The 21,286-nt window shown below is 45.1% G+C and overlaps 1 long non-coding RNA gene across 1 annotated transcript; it reads left to right on the forward strand.

Moving 5' to 3' along the window:
• The first annotated feature begins 617 nt into the window (after window positions 1-617).
• LOC108447064 lies at window positions 618-14,836 on the forward strand. Its single transcript, XR_001862448.1, has 3 exons — window positions 618-3,361; window positions 3,889-3,892; window positions 14,823-14,836. It is a non-coding gene; the product is annotated as an uncharacterized LOC108447064 (long non-coding RNA).
• Window positions 14,837-21,286: the final 6,450 nt, after the last annotated feature.

Raw genomic sequence — 21,286 nt, forward strand, 5'->3', positions numbered from 1 at the left:
CCTGGTTTCAGAGCACACCTACATTTTGGTGTCTGTTAATTATCATTTATAAAGGCAACTCTTGACATGACTGTTTCCAAGGGACATTTAAACCACATGGATGGTTGCAGATGGTTATTTTGTAGAGCTGCTCAAACTCAATTAACCCATCTAGAGTAACATATCTGTTAAACACGTGCTTTAACTCTTCAGCAAGACCAGAGAAAACAGAGTGAAACACACCCCAGGTTCACTTTTTCTTTGCCTTCTGGGGCTATAGAAGTAATCAGTCCTAACTGCCACCCAAACAGCAATACCTGCAATTCAACTAACCACAGAAGGGAAAAAAATGAAATAATCAATTTCTCTTACCCACCTTCATGCCAACAGTGTGATTTTTTTTAGTGGAATTACAATTTAATCAAGATATTGACAGAAGCAAGACAAAGAATAAAGCTTGCCATGTTTCAAACCTGCTGTCTGCAGGATTCCCAAGTGAGCCCCCAGGTATTAATCCCTTCATCTGAAACACACACATCCAGGCTAACACGTCACTAAGTCCCCATTAGCTGCTGCTGCACAGCATGGAATGCTACAGCAGGGCAAGTGAGGAATGCCCTCAGAGAGAAGGAGAGGAAAACAGATCAAAACTGCCAGTGGAAATAAGCATTGACCCAGAAGAGAGACAGGCATTTTAAAATACCAGCAGCCTGCTGTGTCCTGGTATAGCTTTTCCATGTGGCCATCATGAGTGGTGCCTTCCAGAGCAGTGAGAGAAATACACAGCATGTTCCTCATGGAAAAGAGAAGCCTTCAGAGAAAGTTGACTTTCTAAGGACATCTGTGGCTGAAAAACCAGGGCATTAACAGTTGGGGATCAGCATGGCATCACTGCATTTCGTGGAACAATTTATTTCGGACAGGATGAAGAAAGGAAGAGTCCCAAGAGCTGCAGCTCATCTCTTCTGGTGTCCATTTAAGAGAATTGATAATATCTTTGTCTCTTTGGATGTGAAAGTGTCTCTGCTGATTAAAATTCCCTGATGACCTACCTACATCTCCTAAGCTGATAATGATAAGCCTCTCAGGCTGACAGTGTGTTGCTCTGATACCTCCAGCGCTGCTGTGGATGGGGAGCAGACACGAGGCACAGGCAGTCACTGCTGAGAGCTCTGCAAACCAGAAGGGAAATCTTGAATGCTCAGAGCCATGGGAGAAAAAGAGAAACATCCAGATCTGGGAAAGCAGGAAAACTGCTGCCCTAGGAACCACTGGGATTGCCTATGGGCAGATGCAGTGGCACAAATGTCTGTGGGTGTCTGTACAGAGAACTGCAAGGAGATTTATCAGAGGAGGGTCAGAAAAGCCCTGTCCTAAACTGCCACAACTCTCATGGGCTGTTTCTGACTTTCCATGGTTCCAGCTTCATTGGCCTTTGCTTCCCATTGGAGACCAAGAGGTTCCACATGGATCTGAGCCCAGACTCCAACCCTTGCCAGGGCAGTCTTCATTTGTCCTTTCAAACCACATCAGAGAGTCTGACACAGTGCACGAGTTGAGGGGTGGAAAGAGCGCCGCGTCCGTCCCGATCGCGTCCCTGTCGGAGCAGCTCTGGGGGTGCCGCGTGAACGTGCTCGGACACCCCCTGACACACCGGAGCTGGTGGATACTCACAGCCACTCACACACACAGAGCCGGACAGCTCCTGCAGCATCGCCAGAGACAAAGAGGCTGGAGGGGTCCTTTGTATGGAGTTCCAAGGGGTTTATTGGAGTCCCCACTTGAAGGGACCCAGGGACAAAGAACACAGAACACTGAGGGGCCCAGGGTTTTATCTGGAGCTGCACTGGGGGAGCGCAGAACATCAGAACCTGGCATTTGGGAGCCAGGGGGTGGAGAGGATGTGGGGTGACAGGACAGTGACCACTGGGGAAGGCAAGGGGTGGAACAAGGGACCTGGGAACCAGTGGGGTATCAAGGAAAGGAGAGGTATCTAGAACATGGACTTAAAAAGAGTAAAACGGGGTGGTCTTAGACCTCTGAGCCTGCTCACCAGCGGACCTCCACTGTTTTGGGGCTCTGTGGCTCCTTGGTCATTCCTGCAGTGGACTCAACCACTGTAACAAGAGTCTTTGCGAGGCTTGCAGTTCTCAAAAGTGAGCAAAACAGAGCAGTCTGGTGAGAAACCACCTCCCCAGGTTCTAGGACTGCCTCCTCAGATGGATTTAGTAGGAGCAAGGCACAGAGGAGGACAGCTTGCCTTCTCCTACTAACACTGCCAGCATCACACTGTGAAATAGGGACACAGTCCTTGCCTCCTTTCTTCTATCTATTTACGTTTTGCAGCTGTCTCTAAAGAAGAACGTGTGGTCTTGTACAATAAAGCACTGCAACCTGGATTACCTTTTCCTGTGTTTTAAAGAGCACAAAACATGCCTGAGCCTGCTCCTGGATCAACATCACTCTGAGTGACTGAAATACCAAGTGCATAATGCAGCAGGTGCAGCAAAGAGCTATCACTTCTGCTTCTTCCCTAAGACCGTAGGCGTATGTGCAAGCCATGTTTTACTCCGTCCTGAGTAATTTATGCTGCTTTTCCTGAGCACTAGACTGTTTAGATGAGGATCTGCCAAATGATTTCCTATCTGGTTGACTGGGAGGAGGGGTGTTGAGAACCAATGTAAATATGCCATCAGTACTCCATCTGTATAATATATATGGTATCTATGTAATATATAAATAATGTATATCAGTGTAAATATTCCGTCAGCTTCCAGATGATGAGGAGTGACGATGTTCATCTACAGCAGTATCAAACTCTGGTTCTGCTCCTACTGAAACATAAACTTAAAAGAAACATAAAGATTTTAGTTATAGGCTAGCTGTGTTGAAATTAGTTAGAATAAGAAAGAATTTGAGCTCGGCTAGAGTTAATTAAAATAGTTAGGAGAGCTAGACCTGAAACAGTTTTTAAGATGTTAGTAATTGATTACTAAATAATTGATGATCTGTCATTTGTATGCTTGTTTACCTGTGCTTAGAATGAGGTACAGAAACATTGATAAGTTGGTCTAGGGAACAAGGACAATTACCAATTTCCTCCCTCTGTGAAAACCTATTCAAAAGTCATGAAAGAGGAAATTTGGAGGTCACTAAAGTAATTAGGATTATTAAAGTTCAGAAAGGTGAAAAAGGTCAAAATGAGGGAGATGAGCTTACTTCATCTATCTGGGACCACTGACCCAATTTGAGACCATCGACTCAATTCAGAGCACACACTATGCATGCTTAATGACATTAAAGCTAATTTCCATATGAAGCGGAGAATAGGAGGGGTCATTGTTATAAATATGCATTTGTATTTTGGATATTCATAACTTTTGTGGATAAATAAACTCTGTAACCATTCATACCTTGACACTGTGTATTAGGAAGCTATCCCATGCAGAGCCTGGTGCCAATAAAATATACACTTTCTAACTCTAAACTGTTAGAGAGTTTTTGTCCGTCTCAGTTGGATATCGATATTAGATCGATATTCATATCTCGGTAAATCACTATCCCAACCTCTGAGTGTTATCCTCCGAGTGGGAAGTCCAAGGAGAAATTCTCCTGTGCCAGAAGGAATCTCAATACAGTAAAATATGTAAGCATACTACAGTGAAGTATGTGAGGATATGCTTAACTGTAAGAATCAGCATTTTGCACATTAGCTCAGCTCCATGTATTGGAGCTGGGCTGGGAAAGGCTCTAGTTGTCTTTCTGAGGTTTTCTGGTGGCTATTTCCCAGGTAACAAGATGCAGGGCAAGAGGAAATGGCCTCAATTTGTACCTGGGAAGGTTTAGACTGGATATCAGGAAAAAATTCTTCCCTGAAAGAGTTGTCAAGTGCTGGAGCAGGCTGCCCAGGGAAGTGGTGGAATCACCATCCCTGGAAATGTTCAAATGCATGTAGTTGTGGCACTTGGGTACATGGTGTGCTTGGCAGTGCCAGGTTAATGGTTGGACTTGATGCCCTTTGAGGGCTTTTATAACCTTAACAATTCTGTGATTCTATTCTAGTTTCTGAAAGCTCCTGGGCCATGAGATGCAGCAGAGATGGGTATGTGTGTATAGTGTGAACAGAGCTCTTCACAGTACACCAAGGCAGGTCCAAAGAGGTGGGGAGTACTCCAGGAGGTGGGACAACTTGTTTCAGGCTATTGTAAGTCACAGGCCTTTTCTAAGTCCAGAGGCAAATTATTTCACCCACCCAGCAAAGACAAGCATGGCTGTCAGCCTTGAGCAAACCATCATGTATCAATTACCAGGCTCTTCCTCTCATTCATTGTCTGTGTTTCTTCTTCCTCCTTGTGTTCACCACATTCTCACGGCTAGGGGCAGAACACCCACCTGAAATTGCCTGGTTCTGCTGCCATTCTCAGCTTCTGGCTGCTTTCCAAAGCCTCAACACAGAGGAAGTTAGAGCAAACCCAGCCCATCTGTGCCTTGTGGCGCGCTGTCCTACATGCTTCTGCAATTTACAGCCCTCAGCCAGGGGTATGTGACACGTTGGACCTTACCTTTCATCTCAGTTGGCCTCAAGCAGCACAGTGGGTGCCTAAAGTGGCTCTGGCTTTGAGGCGGGGGGGCTTATTTGTGTTCCCTCTTCCTTGGTTTTGCAATGAGAAGATCAAAACAACCTGACATCTGGTTACACTTAGCTGCTGTGCCGGTTTATGTCATGCCTTTCTTCCCCAGTCTTTATTTTCTTTATTAATCACCTCTGAGCCAACATAGCTTACACATGCTCTGCTCACACACTGCATAGCCCACAAGAGAGCGCTCCTTTGCTAGTAGACTGCACGCTTTTCCATCTGGTCATACTGGAAAGCAACTCAGCTGGGGTAGTTTGATCCCTGGGCTCCCCTCTAATCCCCTGTTCACGCTCAAATCCCACCAAAACCAGCTCCCTGGGAATCAGACATGATGCATCAGCATCTGGTCTGTCAGAGAGGGTTTTTTTTCCAGGAAAGAGATTTCTGCAGGGTACAAGCCCTTGCAAGCAAAACAGGAGAGGATGACAAGGGAGGGGATTTCTGTTATCCCAGTCACACATTTTTCTGTGTGAAAGTGCGATTTGCCAGTTCATCATCCAGACTAAACTGTCACTAGCAGGATTTTGATCCTTAGAGCAAGCAGAAATTAGTGCTGGTAAAATATATTTCACTGTCCTTGGCCTTCCTTTTCATATTCCTGTCCAAAAGAGCCGTGGTTTTTCCACTAAGTCACTGAACATAGTTTGTTTCTCCAATTAAGCAATGAGCTGCTCTGGAGAGAAGAGTGTCAAGCCTCTCTCAGTAGTTAATTAAGTTTCCCTTGTGGTGAATGTCTGAGTATGACAAACAATTCAGAGGACTCCCTAAATGCCAAGCTTATAACCACTCCTGATTTTATGTTATTCTGAGGATTTTTCCCCACTTAGATGATGGCTGGGTCTCATCGAGCTGTGTGCGCAACAGTCCTGGTGCTAATCAGCAAGTCAGAGCTGCAGCCCCCCATCACCGCACCCTGCAGCTGCAAAGTGCTGCTATAAAAACACTTAATGAAGCATGATGCCTGAAAAACACCCAGCTCCTTCCTCCAGGCAGCAGGAATACTGCCCTCAGCCATGATTAAAGTGATGCTTGGACCTGCTGGCTGGGGGGAGGATGATTTAGTCTGCCTAGTGTGCTGTGTCTCTCACACATGCCTCTGTGTTGGACAACAGTGGAGCCTGTGGTTGATCCACCATCCTGCTGCACTGGGAAAGGGCAAGAAGGTCTGTCTTCTTCCGAGCAGTGCAGCCAGGACATTGTGGATGGCAAGGTAAGCCTCTGCTATAAAACTGGGGAAGATGAGTGGCCCAGCACCCAGCAGTGGGTCTTTGGATAAGACCACCCTGGGCGTGGTCTCTTTGGATAAACAGCAATGGCCATTGGTTGAGAAGCCAGGTCCTCCAAAAATGCCCGGACATTGAGTTTGTCCCTTTTTTCCCAACATCCATTGAAGTTTCTTTTCCTTCCAGCACAGCCCTTTAGCTGTAAGAAATCCCCTCCTTACTGTGCCTGGTGGCAGATGTGTCCCCTGCCACAGCACTGGTGGGATTTGAACCCTCCAGCTGATGCCAGGATGTGTTTCCATGTCCACAGGGTAACTGAACTCGCAGGTAAGCAAGGGTTTTTGGAGCCAGCAGGGAGCTGGAAAGTGGCTTAGCTCTCACTAAAACATTGGAGTAGCTGGGTAGCCCTGTTCAGCTCCACTCCCAGGTATATAGTGATATATATGATGTCCTCTGGGTCTCACATATGCATGTGGTGCCAGACAGGCTTCAGGTAGAAATTACATGCTCTGCTGAGCCTTCACTGCCCTAGACCATCTTCTGTTCCACACCTGAGTGGTCTCACAAATTAGCCCTCTTTTGTTCCCTAATGCCTTCTGACCTCCCCACGGTGTCCCATCTGGTCCACCACTGACATTTCAAAAAAGCCAGCAGTCTCTCAAAGGCTGTGTCACACCTATCATCAGCACCATGCCCAGAGAAGCTGCAGATGCCCCATCCCTGGAAGTGTTCAAGGCCAGGTTGGATGGGGCTCTGAGCAACCTGGTTTAGTGGAAGGTGTCATTGCCAATGGGCAGAGGGGTTGGAACTAAATGATCTTTTACATCCCTTCCAACCCAAAACACTCTATGATTCTACAAAGCACAGCCTTAAATGGGAAAACCAGAGAGGGATTGCTCAGCTGTGGGTGAGAGCAGATGGGACATGGCAAAGCCTCTAGGTCCCTGTGCATTGCCTGTGCTCAGCCTGCCATCCTGTCAGGGAGAGTAACCAGTTACCGTGCTCATATACCAAGACAAACACTAAAATCACAGGACCAGGGGTATAAATAAGAAGTTCCTTCTGCAAATTACAGCTGCAAGCAGCCTGTCTGTGTTTCAGAAGGATCATCTTCATATTTTACCAAAACAACTGTGGGGGGAAAAAAAAGAGGGGGGAAATGCTAATTGCTGAGTTTTTATGTCATGGGGTTCAACACTGAGGGAATTACTCTAATTTCTTATTCATACAGTGCTTCAACTTGTCCTTTCAAAGCTGAGGGCCCAGTATGTGCATGATAATTGGTGTTTGGATACTGCCCTAAGGTGAGGGACTGACATTGCTTAGCTGCCCAGAAAGAGGGGGTTTAAAAGGAAACTCCTACTGCATACTACCTTGAGTGGATGGAGTTTATGGAGGGATGTCACCACAAGTTAATCTCCTCGAGACAGTGGCTCCAGGTCCAAGTCTACACAGGCTTGTGGGTCCTGCTGTATCTGAGCAATCAAGGTGTAGTAGGAGGGATTGTTTTGGGTCAGCATTCAACTTTGAAATCTTCCAGAGATGTCCAAACATCCTCTAGCCAAGATTTTCTGTCTCTCAGAACTCTGCTTAGACTCCCTTGAACTCATAAAACACTTTCCACTGGCAATTCCCTCCTCCTGAGCAGGGAGACATTGGGATGGGGTGCTGGTGTCTGGCTCCCTCCCTGCCACAACCCAAGGTGGGGAAATGAATGCACCCCTTCAACTGGGTGTTAAAAGAGGGGAATTAAAACACCTCCAACCACGTCTGTAACTTGTAGACAGTATCTCCTCAACTCACATGGTTGTTGTGAAAAAAAAGACATGAAAATGATGAGATACTCCATTGCTATGGCAACAGGGGCCATTGAATTATGGGTGGATGTATTCAAGTCAAAATGGTAATGGAAATGTATTTGTGTCTCCTGCTCGCTGTTTATGCAGGTCTTTTTCCACTGGTGTTCCTGTTCTGTGCTATTCCAGGAACAGAACACAAAATGTTGTCTCCACTCCCTGGCCAGAGGGCATGGTCTCCCACAGGGCTTTTATGTGTCTTTATCAACATTCTGCGTTTCTGAGGTCTTGTAAAATACACACATCTCCCCCATGGTTTGTTTAGTGCTAGCCCCTGTTATCTCACTGTCTGGCAGAAAAGCAGATAAATAAAAGAAAGGGAACTAATTCCCGAGTGGACATCTGTGCTGATGCTGAAGGAGCTCCCAGTAAGGCATACAGAAAGAGTTGCGCTCTGCTCTAACTTTTGTAGTAGAGGAAAGGACTGTGTTAAAGGATCTGTTTTGCACAAAACTTGTCCAAACCTCTCCCCTGGAGCTGAACCCTTCAGCTGGGTGGACATCTTTATTTACAGCATCCATCTCATCACAAGGAAGCTTTGTTCCCGGGAAGAAGACACATTGTTCCAGGGAAACAAACCCTTGGCACCAAGCAGTGACTAAGCAAAGATGAGGTATAGTAATGAAGGAGGATAAAGTTTATTGCTAACCAGATTTCGGCTCACATGGTCACAGTGTCAAAACCTGTGTATTTATACTCAATTATCACTTAGTTTAGTTCAGGGGCAAATGAGGACAGAGAACTGACTACATGATGAAGAAAACTAAACAGCAGCAGCCTAGAGCTCAACACTGTTGGCTTAGACTTCCATGCTGCATGAATGTGATGCATGAGGGCAAACACATCAGGCTGAGGCTTTTGGGTCTTTTTGGAGGCAAAGATTGTGGCTCAGCCTTATTAGAAACGTTGAGGTTTCCTTGGGAGCTTGAAGATGGCCCACTCTGGATGTAGGAAATAAGGGAAGAAGGAAGGAGCAGAGCTGGAAGAGGGGGAGAGGTAACTGTCCTGGCATTGCTGCCTTGGACACAGTCTGAGCAGTACTGTTTGGCCCCAGAGGTGAAGAATATTCCTTAGCAGAACAGATGAAACAACATAGTCCAAAGAGGTTGATGGAAAACCAGCAAGAAGATGGCACATCTTCCCAGAGGATTATAAAAAATTGGAAATTCAAATTCAGCAGAAAAGCCCCAACCCCACAAGAACTGGAAACTCACATTGCAAGAAGGCAGAAAGAAACAATGACATGCACGTATGTAGGAACCAGGCACTGATTATGTTTTTCAATTCACCCCTTTTCCTGTATGAGTGGATGGATTTCCATTTAACATTGGTTAAAGTGGGTCACATCTCTAAAGAGCAAAGGATAAATGCCTATTCCTGGCTCTCATTGCCCTATGCTGAGAGTTGTTTTGCAGACTTTCTAAACCTCTGCAGCAATTTGTTATGAAGCAAACACTTATGCTTAACTTTTAAGCAGCATAGATCTCCATATAAGTCTATAATATATGCAGGAGATCATTAAATTTTTATTGTGCAATTCTGGTGGGGAAAAAAAACCAAACTGAAAACAAAAAAACAAGCTAGCAAGCGAAATTTTGAATATAAATGGGGTATGTTTACCTAGTGTGATATTTTTACTAGAGAGGAAACAGAGGTGTTTTGGAGCTGTTTGCCCAAAAGAAATTTAAAATGGGCTTGTGTAAGAGGAAGAAGGAGAAATCTCAGAAACCTTTGTTGACACCCTTGAAGCATAACTTTCCAGATGCTTCTAATAACCCTCAAGGTACGTAATGAATACAGTTCTGCAATAACACCATTGGCAGTGTTAGAAAGTCTCATCAGTTTTGGTCTGATGCATTTTCCTATGGATACAAGGAGGAGGAGGCACAGCATGACAGCAGCAATGAATAACAGAGTTGGAAACAGACGGCAGCAATTGGAGCTCACGTGAAATATTGAGCAATGTGAAGGTTCGGCAGGACTGGATTTGGCTTTGTGGCTTGGCCCAATTTAAAAAAAGGGATTGTTTGCAAAGATTCAGTGTGGGATTAGATTTCCAAACTCTTCAGAGTCTGAGGGATGCTTGGATAGAAAACAAAGCTCTGGGTTATTTGCTAAATAATAATAACAGCAGCTTCTGGTTGCTATGTTTGATCCAAATATTTCCTTGGAAACAAAGCACAGTAGCAGCTTTTGCCAAATCAGATGAAGCTGGTTTGAAACCAAAATCCGAATGTAAGTAACAATAATCATTTGGAGGAGAAGAAAGTTACCAAAATCCCAGTTAGGTAATCTGCAGGGCAATTTATTTACCTGGGCTGCTCTTACCACCACAAGTGGCACAGAGAAGGGGAAGATTATTTGCTGGAGATGAACAGACTTCTGACAAAGTTCCTGGTGTCAGGTTTAAAACAAACAGGAACTCCATGCATCTTTATCACTTGGTGCACAGAAATCTGCTTCTAGATGGCATAAAAAACTCCATGTGTCTGTGGTAGCTGCACACAAAGTGTACCCCATATTCAAACTCTAGCTCAGGAGGTCTTTAAACCATTACAAAAGCTGAGAGGGTCTGTTAGGAAATGTTCCCTTTTTCTTCATCCATTACACCTTATCCTACAGCTTCTTGACCTGTCAGAGAGAGCACGATTTTACCCAGAAAAAAACTTCTTGAATTTATTCCAAGTTTTCAAATTTCTCTCATTCCCTGATATTATCATCCAAATCACTACTATAATATGAAGAAACTAAACATGTTTAGCTGTGATAAAAACTTATGAATGATGAATGCAATGTCCTAAGAGCTGTCATTCCAGACAATATGTGTCATTCTGTGTCACAGCAGTGAATGTCTGAAAATTCTGCCAAAATGAAACACTGTGGGAAGATATGACCCTGATGGGCAACTGCCAAGACCTGGGAGGATGACTCTGTGGTTAATAGATGTAGCAATAATTTTGTTAATTATTGGCTTCCTTTATGAGTCTGGCTCCACAATGTAGTTCATACTTTTGAAAACAGTATTGTTCAAATGTACGAAAGAAATAGTGAGCAAGCCTTTCTTCAGCTGCAATTAAAAATGACATCTTGGTGTGATTGGCAGATGACTAGTCAGGCTAGGCTCTGCTTCACTCTTCTAGACTCTCACATCCCCAAGCAAACCCACACAATAATAACCTGTATAATAACTAATAGCCTGCCAATATAGTTTTATCCTATTTTGCACACCAAGGTGTCTTGTGCTCAATTAGAAACTGGCACAATCACTGATTGTTATTAATGATGGCCATATGTTTCTATCAGGAAACAAATTATATTCTCTGCAGCAGAATGAAGATGCTGCTTCAACATTTCTCACTCTTCCAGCTCAAGGGATTCCACAGATGTGTTTGCAGCTGCACAATCACCGCTTCCAAGGTACATGATGGAAATCTTGTGCCCAGGTGCAGTGTCTTTCATCTAATCACAGGACTGATGTTTTGGTGTTTCATTGAGCATCTCCTGGGCTAGGGAGAGGTCTGAGTCAGGACAGAAATGGTGAGTCCAGCTGCAATAATAAGTGCAAGGGGAAAGAATTTGCTACCAAGAGAGAAGGATTTGAACAGTCTTCTCAAGAAGGCTCCTAATACACGGAAATACGTGCAATCAAATTTTCCCATTTCAGCACATCACAGCATCATAAAGGGTTTGACACCCATCCCTTCACCACTGCTAGAGGCAAGATCTGACATGAAGCAGCACATATACTGTATCACTTGTGCTTTTCAAGGGCTCCCCACTGGTTCTTCCAGTTAATGTGGCACTTAAACAAAATGTTCCTGCAATTCAGTAGTAAAGGAGACACTTATTTTCTGGATTTCGCTAAGGAAGACGTAGAAGTACTTGGGACACTAGATAGTTCATAGCACAAGTGATTGTAATATGTAAACTCACATGCAACAACACCAAAATACATCCCTCTGTAACATACCTGCTTTCCAAGGAACGACTGCTCATCACATCATCTGTGCTACCTTGACACCTCTGTAGCAGCTTCCCTCTACAGTGATGCTCAGCAGCTTGTGATCTGGCAAGTTGCACAGTGATTCCTGGAACTGATGTGAGGCTGTCTAGGGACAATGCTATGAAACATCACCATCTGCCCAGTCTTCATTTTTTGGCCATGAGCCTTTTTGTCCTACCCCATGAAGGTAGAGGTCTCAGTGCAAACATTGTCCTATGCATTCAGGCCATAATACAACCCTTATTGAAAGCTTAATTTGTTCTGTGCTGAAGTGAGAATAAAATTTCAGGATTTGATGGCAATTGTTAGAGTGGATTGGAAACAAATTTTTGGAAAATGTTTTCTCAGCTTCTCATTATGTTATGCATTTTATAAAACAATTTTCTAGTGTTATTGCTTGGGAAGTTTAGATAGAAATAGGTCCCCTGTTACTGAGGATTTCATCTCCTCCTGTTCAGCATCAGATGTTATGTGTGGTTACTACAGCAGCGGCTCTGATGTTTACAGATGGAAGATGGCAGTGCTCAGCAGGACATAATAAAAAGCAATGGAAATGTTGTTCGCCCTAGTTTCATAGGGAAAGGAGCACTGTGCAATCATGCTACCTTTGTGATTGCCTCCCTGTAAGTGTCTTTGCCTGCCTAACCTTCAGTCCTCTTCTTTTTTCCCCAAGTATCTTTGAACGTGCTGTAAAATTTCAGTCACTTTTGACAGAAAGTTGGATGCCTCAGTGGTACTCCAGAGCTAAAGGTTTTCTGCTCATAGTCGATGGAAGAAACCTTTACTGGTTGTCCAGAGAGAAATTCTGTAGCACAACCTGAACCCTTACTAGGCATTAGAGAATCAAGCACAAGACACAGATTCACAGGAAGGCAGATTTTGGTAACAACACATGTTGGAGTGAGCCATCACTGTAATGAATATGGCTGAAGGAAAGAAATACTATGAGTTCTTGTCTCCACTGGGAAAACGCTATGTTCAAGTGAAATCACCTCAGGCAACATTAGCAGTTTGAAGAGACAATTCCCTATTTTGTTTGGAGTTTTTGTTCTCTTGTGTGTAAGGCATTACAGAGGAGACAAGAGTGGATCTGGAGGAGTTTTAACCTTTTGATTGGTTTTTTATTGGTATTGCGGTAGTTGTAACAAAATGCTGCAATTCTAAAAGAAGGTACAAACAGAGAGCTGATAAAGTAGTCTTTGGGCAAAAAGCAAGAGATAAATATCACATGGAAGGAGGACATAAGCAGTATGCTCTCAGCCCGGAAAACCAGCTGTACCCTCGGCTGCATCAGGAGCAGTACAGCCACAGCAGGTCAAGGGAGAGGATTCTCCCCCTCTGCTCTGGTGTAAACCCACCTGCAGTATAGCTCTGGGACCCCCAACATAAGAAGGTTGGGGACATGATGGAACGAGTCCCGAGGAGGCCATGAAGATGATCAGGGGCTTTGCTGTGGAGACGGGCTGAGAGAAGTTCAGCCTGGTGAAGGTAAGGCTCCAGGGAGACCTTATTGTGGCTTTCCAATAGCTGAAGGGGGATACAAGAGAGCTGGAGAGGGACTTTGGGCAAGGGCATAGAGTGACAGAACAAATGGGAATGGCTTCAAACTGACAGAGGGCAAGTTTAGATTAGATGTTAGGAAGAAATTCTTTACGATGAAGGTGATGAGACACTGGCGCAGGTTGTCCAGCCCCATCCCTGGAAGTGTTCAAGGTCAGGCTGGATGGGGTTTGGAGCAACCCAGTGTAGTGGAAGATGTCCCTGTCCATCGCAGGGGGGTTTGGAACAAGGTGGTCTCTAAGGTCCCTTGCAGCCCAACCCAGCCTCCCCTTCTCTGGTTTCCCTGGAGCTGCCCTGGCAAGCAGTAAGTGGGAAGGTTATTACTCCTGTGAAGTGACACTTGCTGAGAATTTGGTTTGACTTTTATAGAGCTAGTCAATGTCTACCTCCAAGGCAGAAGTAATTTCTTGTCTGCCAGTCCCAGTACATGACACAGAGACTAACTCCAGCCTTCAGGGGTTGGGGTGAGTTTTACTTGTGATAAGGCACTTGCTGGGCATGTGAGCCTCTAAAGGTGGATATTCCTATTGCATCTCTCTCTCTCGTGTCGTGTTGCTGCTCTCCTTACTCCATGCCTCAGGTCATGGATAGAAGAAATGGAGGTCACGTGGCAGAGGGGTGTCCATAGGGAGCATGCTTTCTAATAGCAATCTCTGAGCACCCATCCTGCACAGATCACTCCCTTGTCATAGCTTGTGTTGCTCTGTGACCTCACAGTCCAGTTCAACTCATCAGATAGCCCTTTATTTGTGTCCACAGCGTCTCTCATTTCTTAGGAATGTCCAAGAGATTTTTGTCAAATCCGTCCAAGAAGCTGTGAGGTCATAAAGAGCTGTGAGACATCAGAAATGGGCCATTCTAGCACTTGCATCTGCAATGCCAGCCTGAATCTTCCTTTATTAAGCCTGGCATAGCTCTGGCCCCAAATTTGTATGCCCACACAAGACATCCATTATTTAGTGTGTTGATATAGCCCTTCCCAACACAACCTCACAAGGCCTTCTGGAGGCCTTCAACAGATTCCTCCTCCAGGATAACTCAGCAATGACAAGTCCCAGCCAGGAAATAGGACCACATGTTTGAAAAGGAGGAGCTGTTCAAAAGTGCTTGATGCAATTTTAATGGGTAGCACAGGGCAAAACAACTCAAAGAAAATTCTTTCCACCCAAGAAACCTCATTCAATGTGATAGCGAAAACACAACATCAGCCTTTTAAAATTTCCTTTTCTGAGAGTTTGGAAAAGCTTGGATAAAACTTCTCTCATCTCCCAGGCAGTCTTCTAAGAGATCCTTCGAGGAAAATGTGTGGTGCTTCTGTCCTCTGCCTTATAGCCTGTACTAGCCCTGGGCTATGATGGGGGAACTGCAGGAGGGAAGCAAAGGGACCAGGCACAAAAGTTGAAGCTGTGATTCTTTTTCTGTAGCTAGTTACACTATTCTCAGGGTGTAACTAGCCCCAGGCCATCTCCCACTTGTCAAAGCAGAGGAGCAGAGGTGCACTGTACTTCTTTGCCCATCCTTCATGCAAAGCAGATGCGGTTTTTTCAAACTCACCTCTCAGTAGAAAAAAAGTGTGTGAATGCAGGTCTTTTGAATCCAAGTTTTTTGCCCATTCCACTAACACATCCTTGCTTTAAGAGGCTTCAGGGACTCTGATCAGCAGAGCTTCTAGTTTTCTGAGGTTGTGAACATCCTGGGTTTAAGGGCTCTTGACCATCTCCTGGGACACAGAAGAGATGGCACACATCAACCCACAGAGGGGATTCTCCTGCTCCCTGCAGCCTCCCACACTCAACCTCAGAGGATTCTCAGGCCCACAGTTCTCTGCAGTGGAATATGAGAGCTTCTGGGTTGAGTTTCTCTCCACCCTTATCTTGCAGCACGTCTGGTCCTAAGCAGTCATCTTCAACCTTTGTACACTGCAGAACTCCTGCAGGCCCACCAGGATTCAAGCTCATTGAAACCAGCTCCCAGGATTTTCCCAGGCTCTCATCCATGTGTCTGACAGGTTCCTTTGACAGCCAGGTATAGGGATTTGTCCCCAGGTAGACAGTTTTAGTAGAGTGCTTTGAGGAAACTGGTTTGCCATCTGTCTGTGTCTACCTGTGGCAGCTTAATGGAGAGTAATGATCCTGCATGAACCCTCTAAATGAAAGCCATTAACTGAACTGATGAGAGAAATTGAATTATTGTCTCACCCAATACTTCCAATTTACCTGCCAGCTCATCTTTTCCAAGATGTGCTGAACATGAACATAGTCTCTGTCAGTCACCAATCTGCAGGCAGAGAGAGAGATACCGCCTTGGCTCCCCAGGAAAGTAAAAGTGTGCTAGGAAAGTCCTTGGTCTATTACTGACTGACTTTTATAACTCACTTTCTGTCCTTCTAACCTGACCTAGTTTGAGGTTGATTTTTTTCCCTGGTGGTTTGCACTGACAGCAGGTGTGTCTCCCCCAAACCAAGTCTGCTCCTACTGAGGCTGAGACCACACAGTGGGTGCAATTCCAATGGTCACAGACCTGCTGGGTGAATTCATGCTGTTTTATCAGAGGCAGCCTGACACTTTCAGAGGGACCAAATTTAGTGGCTGCACAAACATTAAACATGAAAACATCAAGACAAACATGAATACATGACCTCCAGGATTCACATGTGCAGTGGATCCTAAGTTCTCCCAACATTCAACATCATCTCAGTCCACTGGCAGGCAGCACAGCAGACTGGAAAGTGTTTGCCTGCAGAGTTTGCCTGCAAGTTTCCCAGTTCAAGGCAATATCTAATAAATTAGCATCCCTAAAACTGGGGTACTTGCAAATGAATTTGACATCCAGGGTACAGATGTGCCTTGTGAGCCCTTACTGCAAAACGCAGAGGACTTAAAGCAACTCAGCAATGTGTTAGAAGTCGTATAATTTTTTCTTATGCATCATGCATCCAGCTATGGGCAAAGTGGACATTTTTGTCCTTGGTGATGTTTGATGAAGTAGATTTAATCAGACAGGACATTGGTAGTGTCGTGTTAGCCCATCTATTATTCAGGTTTTGTTTCTGCTGGTCCCTAGATGGATTGGTGTGTCTCCCAGATGTTCTTCCCTGTTCGTGCGATGTCTTTTTGTTTTTGTGGTTGATAACCTTGTGCCTGGTGTGTGCAAATCTAATTATATTTTGGTCTAACAGAAGATGTCAGCTTGCATATACTTCCAAGAATGATGGATATCCTATCCCTGGAAATAGCAGAGCCACAAATGGGAATTATCCACGGCTGTGAAGTTAACATAATATATTTGCAAAACAGAATAGAAATAAAGTAAAGTAAAATAGAATAAAATAAATTAAATACCCAAAGCACAACATAGTTTTGTTCTTTGCTTCTGTAAAACTGCAGCAATAAATAGAAAATGGCAGCAAAGAAGGGGATAATAGTGCATAGATGCGGTGTGCAAGGAACATAAAGATAAAATCTCTGGTTTGGCTCCTGCTGTTTCTTGCTCTGTGATCTTCAGAGTTCACTTTAACCATCTCTCTTCTGTGCTGGCACTTTCCTGCCTCTTCTTCATCATTCATTCTGAATTCATGCTGACCATCTCCTGTTCCTCCTAAAAATATGCAGATCCTCATCAGAAGAGACCACCAACCTTGAAATACCATCTTTTGCACTACTGCCTGTCTCCATCAGTTGTCTGTTTTCTTAGCCCAACAAAGACCCTCTCTTGGGGCTGCCTGTGTGTTTAAAGCACATACAAAGGTTTTTGCAAAACTGGGGGCTGAGGACACCAGGAGATGCAAGGAAGACACCTCAACACTATGGACACAATGATGCCTTGAACAAGCTCTGCCTGCTTTCCCAAAAAGTGTGCAGAGCTCCCTGAATACACAATTTTGAGTAGGTTTTATTTAGAATAACTGTGATATTTTTCTATTGTGTTCTCTCTTTCTATAGATTTTCTGATACTGTGGTGGCTGGAAAGGGTCTTGGTGCTCATGTTGGAAAATGCACTATATATAAAATGGGATATTGTTGACAAAACTTACAGAAGACTGAAGCTCATCAACAGTAGCAAACAGCTGGTGTTAGTCAAGATGCAAATTAGTTTTCCATGTCGGGAAGGAAGGCACAAATAATCATCCCAAAACTCAGCAATAAAGACCTACTTCTGTCATTTAGGATCCCATACAGCTCCAGGACATAAAGCCTCCTGAACTTATGGGAATGCCTTGCTGGAAACAACAGCTCAGCTATGGTCTCTTTGGAGTCAGGATTCCTTGCATTGATTGCCACAATTAGGATGAAGCTAAATCAGTAAAACTGAATGACTGGGGTCTATGGAGCGTGACGCTTTCCTCTGGTGGCTCAAAAGATCCTGTTCAATTTCCACTGGCCCTTTTAGTTCAGATGCCATTGGAAGGCAGTGGCAGACCCTAATAATAGACATCTGTGAGTAATGCATTTCACAGCTGTTGTACTATAATGGGTGGGGAGAAGTTCAGGCGGCAGCCAACATTTTCACGGAGTGCCGGATGCCGACTGCCGGGTCTCCACTTGGTGCAGAGCCTGTGGGTTGCAGCTGCTCAGGCTGAGAGGCAGGCAGCTCCTGGGGAAGCACATCCCACAGGGGAGGCCAGTGCTTATAAAAAGGCCAGCTGTACCTGGAACGAGATAGTGGTCCTCATTCCCAAGGGAGGTTCATCCGACTGGGCCACAACAAACACTGTCTCCAGAAGTGGCAGGAATGTTGAGAGAAGAAATTAAGCCTGAAGTGACAAGCCAGGAGACAGAGAGAAGAATATTGCAAAAAGAAAAGACACTGGGAGTTATCCCAGGGTAGTTCTTCTGTCACCATGGTCAGACCGTGAACTCCATGAGGCAGGATTGACAGCTGGCATCATATAGAGGGAGATACTCCCTCAGTATCAGTTCAGTGATGGTCCTAAGACACCTTGTGCCCTGTCTGCCCTCTGCAGCTCTCTTTTGTGTCAGGCTTTCACTTCCTTTGTCCTCACAGATGTCACAATTCAAACATATCTGGCTTTCTAGGGACTCTGGAAGCGGCAAATAGGTCTGTGGGGTTAGAAATATGTGCCAGCTAAAAGTAGTGTGATAACAACCTGCAAATAAACTGAAGGGCTGGAGTGTAATGGCAGAGGGGCTGTCACCATATGTGGGAGATGTTGCTTTCCCTGCTACTGGCAGTCCAGGAATGGCGGCTGTGAACCATCCATGGAAAGCATCCAAGTTGCCATGTGTTCAGACAGGGAAGAATTCGAGCTCAGCCCCCATTCCTCACCGCCCCTGCTATTTCTAGCTCCCTTTCATGTGTGTGTGTGTGTCTTAAATAGATACAATCTTTAAATAGTCATGACTTCAGATGGTAGTTTTCAAATAAATTCAAGTGATGGACTGTGATCTGACTGAGTGTCCTGGGCCAAGTTCTGTCTTCTCATCGTAGCCTTCATCCTAGGATCCAGCTGGATCAAAACCAAGACCCTCGGGATACAGTACCTGAATTACTTGATGCTGGGCTTTGTTTTGCATTGAGTGGCTGGTTACAAAGCTCTTCCAAATTTCTGCCCAGGCAGACAGCGCATCACCTGGGTGAAGCGCAGCCCTGTTCCTCAGGGCACCTGGAATGCACTCAGATACAAAGTTCTGGACAGCACAGTGACTGCCTGGAGGCAATGGGCAAGGAACTGGACATAAAGCAGTGCAGAACTTGCCTACTGGCTTCAAACACAAGTGATGGATTATAGTTCTTGGTGTGTTTTACAGTTTGGATGAGGAATGTCCAGTCATCCAGCAGCTTTCACCTGGTTTTAACTGCCAGATACCATAAACCAAAAGTTCCTCTGGAGACACTTCTGCCCGCAAAAACCAATCTGTTTATAAGAGATCTGATCACATGTGTACACTTGAATTTAAACTGGGCTTGTTAAACAGACCAGGTCTGAGTCTGTTCTCAGTCAGTTTCTGCAGTTATAAAACAGGGACAAGAGACAACAAGGACCAATAGCTCCTTGTAAGCAAAACTACTTTTCTGCAAGACTTGATCTGTGAGTCACGGGACCTGTCCACTTCCCCTTGTGACCATCTTCCAACATTTTGGTCAGCCACTGAAAATACATTTGAAGCAAAAAGTCAGCTCATCCTCTCTGTTAGCTTTGCAAACTGGGTCATTGAGTGATACAGAAGCTGAATTAAAAGATGGTTGTGAGCTTTAAAAGCTGCAAAATGTTGCAGCTGTTAAAAACATCTGCAAGCTGGAAGGAGGAGGATCCAGTTTTCCTGGCAAGAGCATGATGCTGACTGGTCTCAATGCAAATGTTATTACGTGGAACGCCGTCCAACATGATGATGTGCTCAGCTCCCCACGCATGAAGTGCACTGTGCATTGGCTGGTGCATCACCCTCCAATACAATCAGTCTTGACTATTTCTAGAAGTAGGATTTGGGCTAGAACAGTATCCATAAATTTTGCAGGAGTAGCTGCTTGGCTTGGTTTGGCTGTACCCCTGCAGGGCTGATTCAACAGTCTGGTGGCTCCAGACTTGGTTCAGAGCTGGGAGCTCACCGTAAGGCAAATGTCCCTGCTAGGGTGGGACAGGCACATATTTTTTACATGACAGCTATGTAAACACAGTCCTCTGGTAATTCATAAAGCAGGGATAATGCAAGAAGCCATGAAATTCTTGCCTTCTGGCAGAGATACTGGATAGCATCGTGCTGTATAATTTTATACAGCAAGTCACGCCTTGGCCCAGATTCCCTGTGGGGATAGTATTTAAGGATGGTTAGCAGCCAGGGAAGGGCACTGGGGTTCAGCACCTTTTCAGCATGAGGTCCATAAGAACAGACACATACCTGTCTAGCTGTACATTTGTTCCCCTCCACAGGCAGAGACCTGATTCGCCAGCACATGGGGGCGATATGTGCCTGAGGCTACGATCAGGTCATTCCTGTTACACTGGCAATGAAAAGCAGGTGAAGGCAAGTTCCATCAGTTCCGCCTGTTCCTCACACAACCACCATCTAGAAAGAGTAGAAGTTTCCTTCACTTCTGGTGAAAGAATGTCCTGGGTTTAACCACTGCTTCCTGAAAATGAGCATGATTCACTTTCAGCACTTTTCGCCGATCACCTCAAACCTTCCACGACACCTAAGTGCTTCATAGAGACAGATTTCAGTGCAAATCCAAAGATGAGACTTTAACCCCCAACCTGCTGATCTCGGGAGAACTTCATAGCTCCTCAGAGCTCACTTGCTCAGGAACAGGCCCAGTGCACATCAGACCTTTCCTGCCTGACATTTGCTTCCAGCCACAACACTCTCCAATAAGGCCTGACTCATGAGGCTGAAGGGGTTTGCAGCTCAAGAGTAGGACTAGGTGCCCTAAACACATAAAGGTGATTATGGGCTGCCTCCCGAGTCACACCCTCAGGTGACCATGTTCTGCCCATGCATCTTTGTGCGTTCCCATCAGACAATCTTCTCAACACAGACTACAGTTCTGAAGTCACCACAGGTGCACCCTCCTCATCACTAGATTATCAATGCCTCAAGGAGCATGCAGATGTGGTGCTTACGGACATGGGATAGTGGTGGACATGGCAGTGTCTGGTTAGTGGTTGGACTCAATGGTCTTCTGTTTTTTCCAACCTTGATGGTACTGTGATTCATCAGCTCTTGGGCAGCCCTGACCCAAAACCCGCACATACAGTGCTGTGCCATAGCATGAGAGAAAAAGATCAGGGACATGATCCAGCTGTAGAGCCCAAGTCCTGCTCTGATCTGGTCCTTCTTGTGTGCACTCTGCATGGGCAGTGACTTCATCCCTGTTTCCACACACCACATAGATACACCCAGAGGCACTAATTAAGGTCTAAGTAAGGAGAGGAGGGTAAAAGTTTTCTTTCTGGTATGCTTTCATCTCTTCAGTCTCTGATTTCTTTTCAGTCAAATTGGGAATAAATCATCCTTCCATCTTCCATTGGAGGACTGCAAAGGATTCATAAGGCAGCATGTGTAGGACGTG

This window comes from Corvus brachyrhynchos, unplaced genomic scaffold (assembly GCF_000691975.1).
Source record: "Corvus brachyrhynchos isolate BGI_N302 unplaced genomic scaffold, ASM69197v1 scaffold44, whole genome shotgun sequence".
Taxonomy (NCBI): Eukaryota; Metazoa; Chordata; class Aves; order Passeriformes; family Corvidae; genus Corvus; species Corvus brachyrhynchos.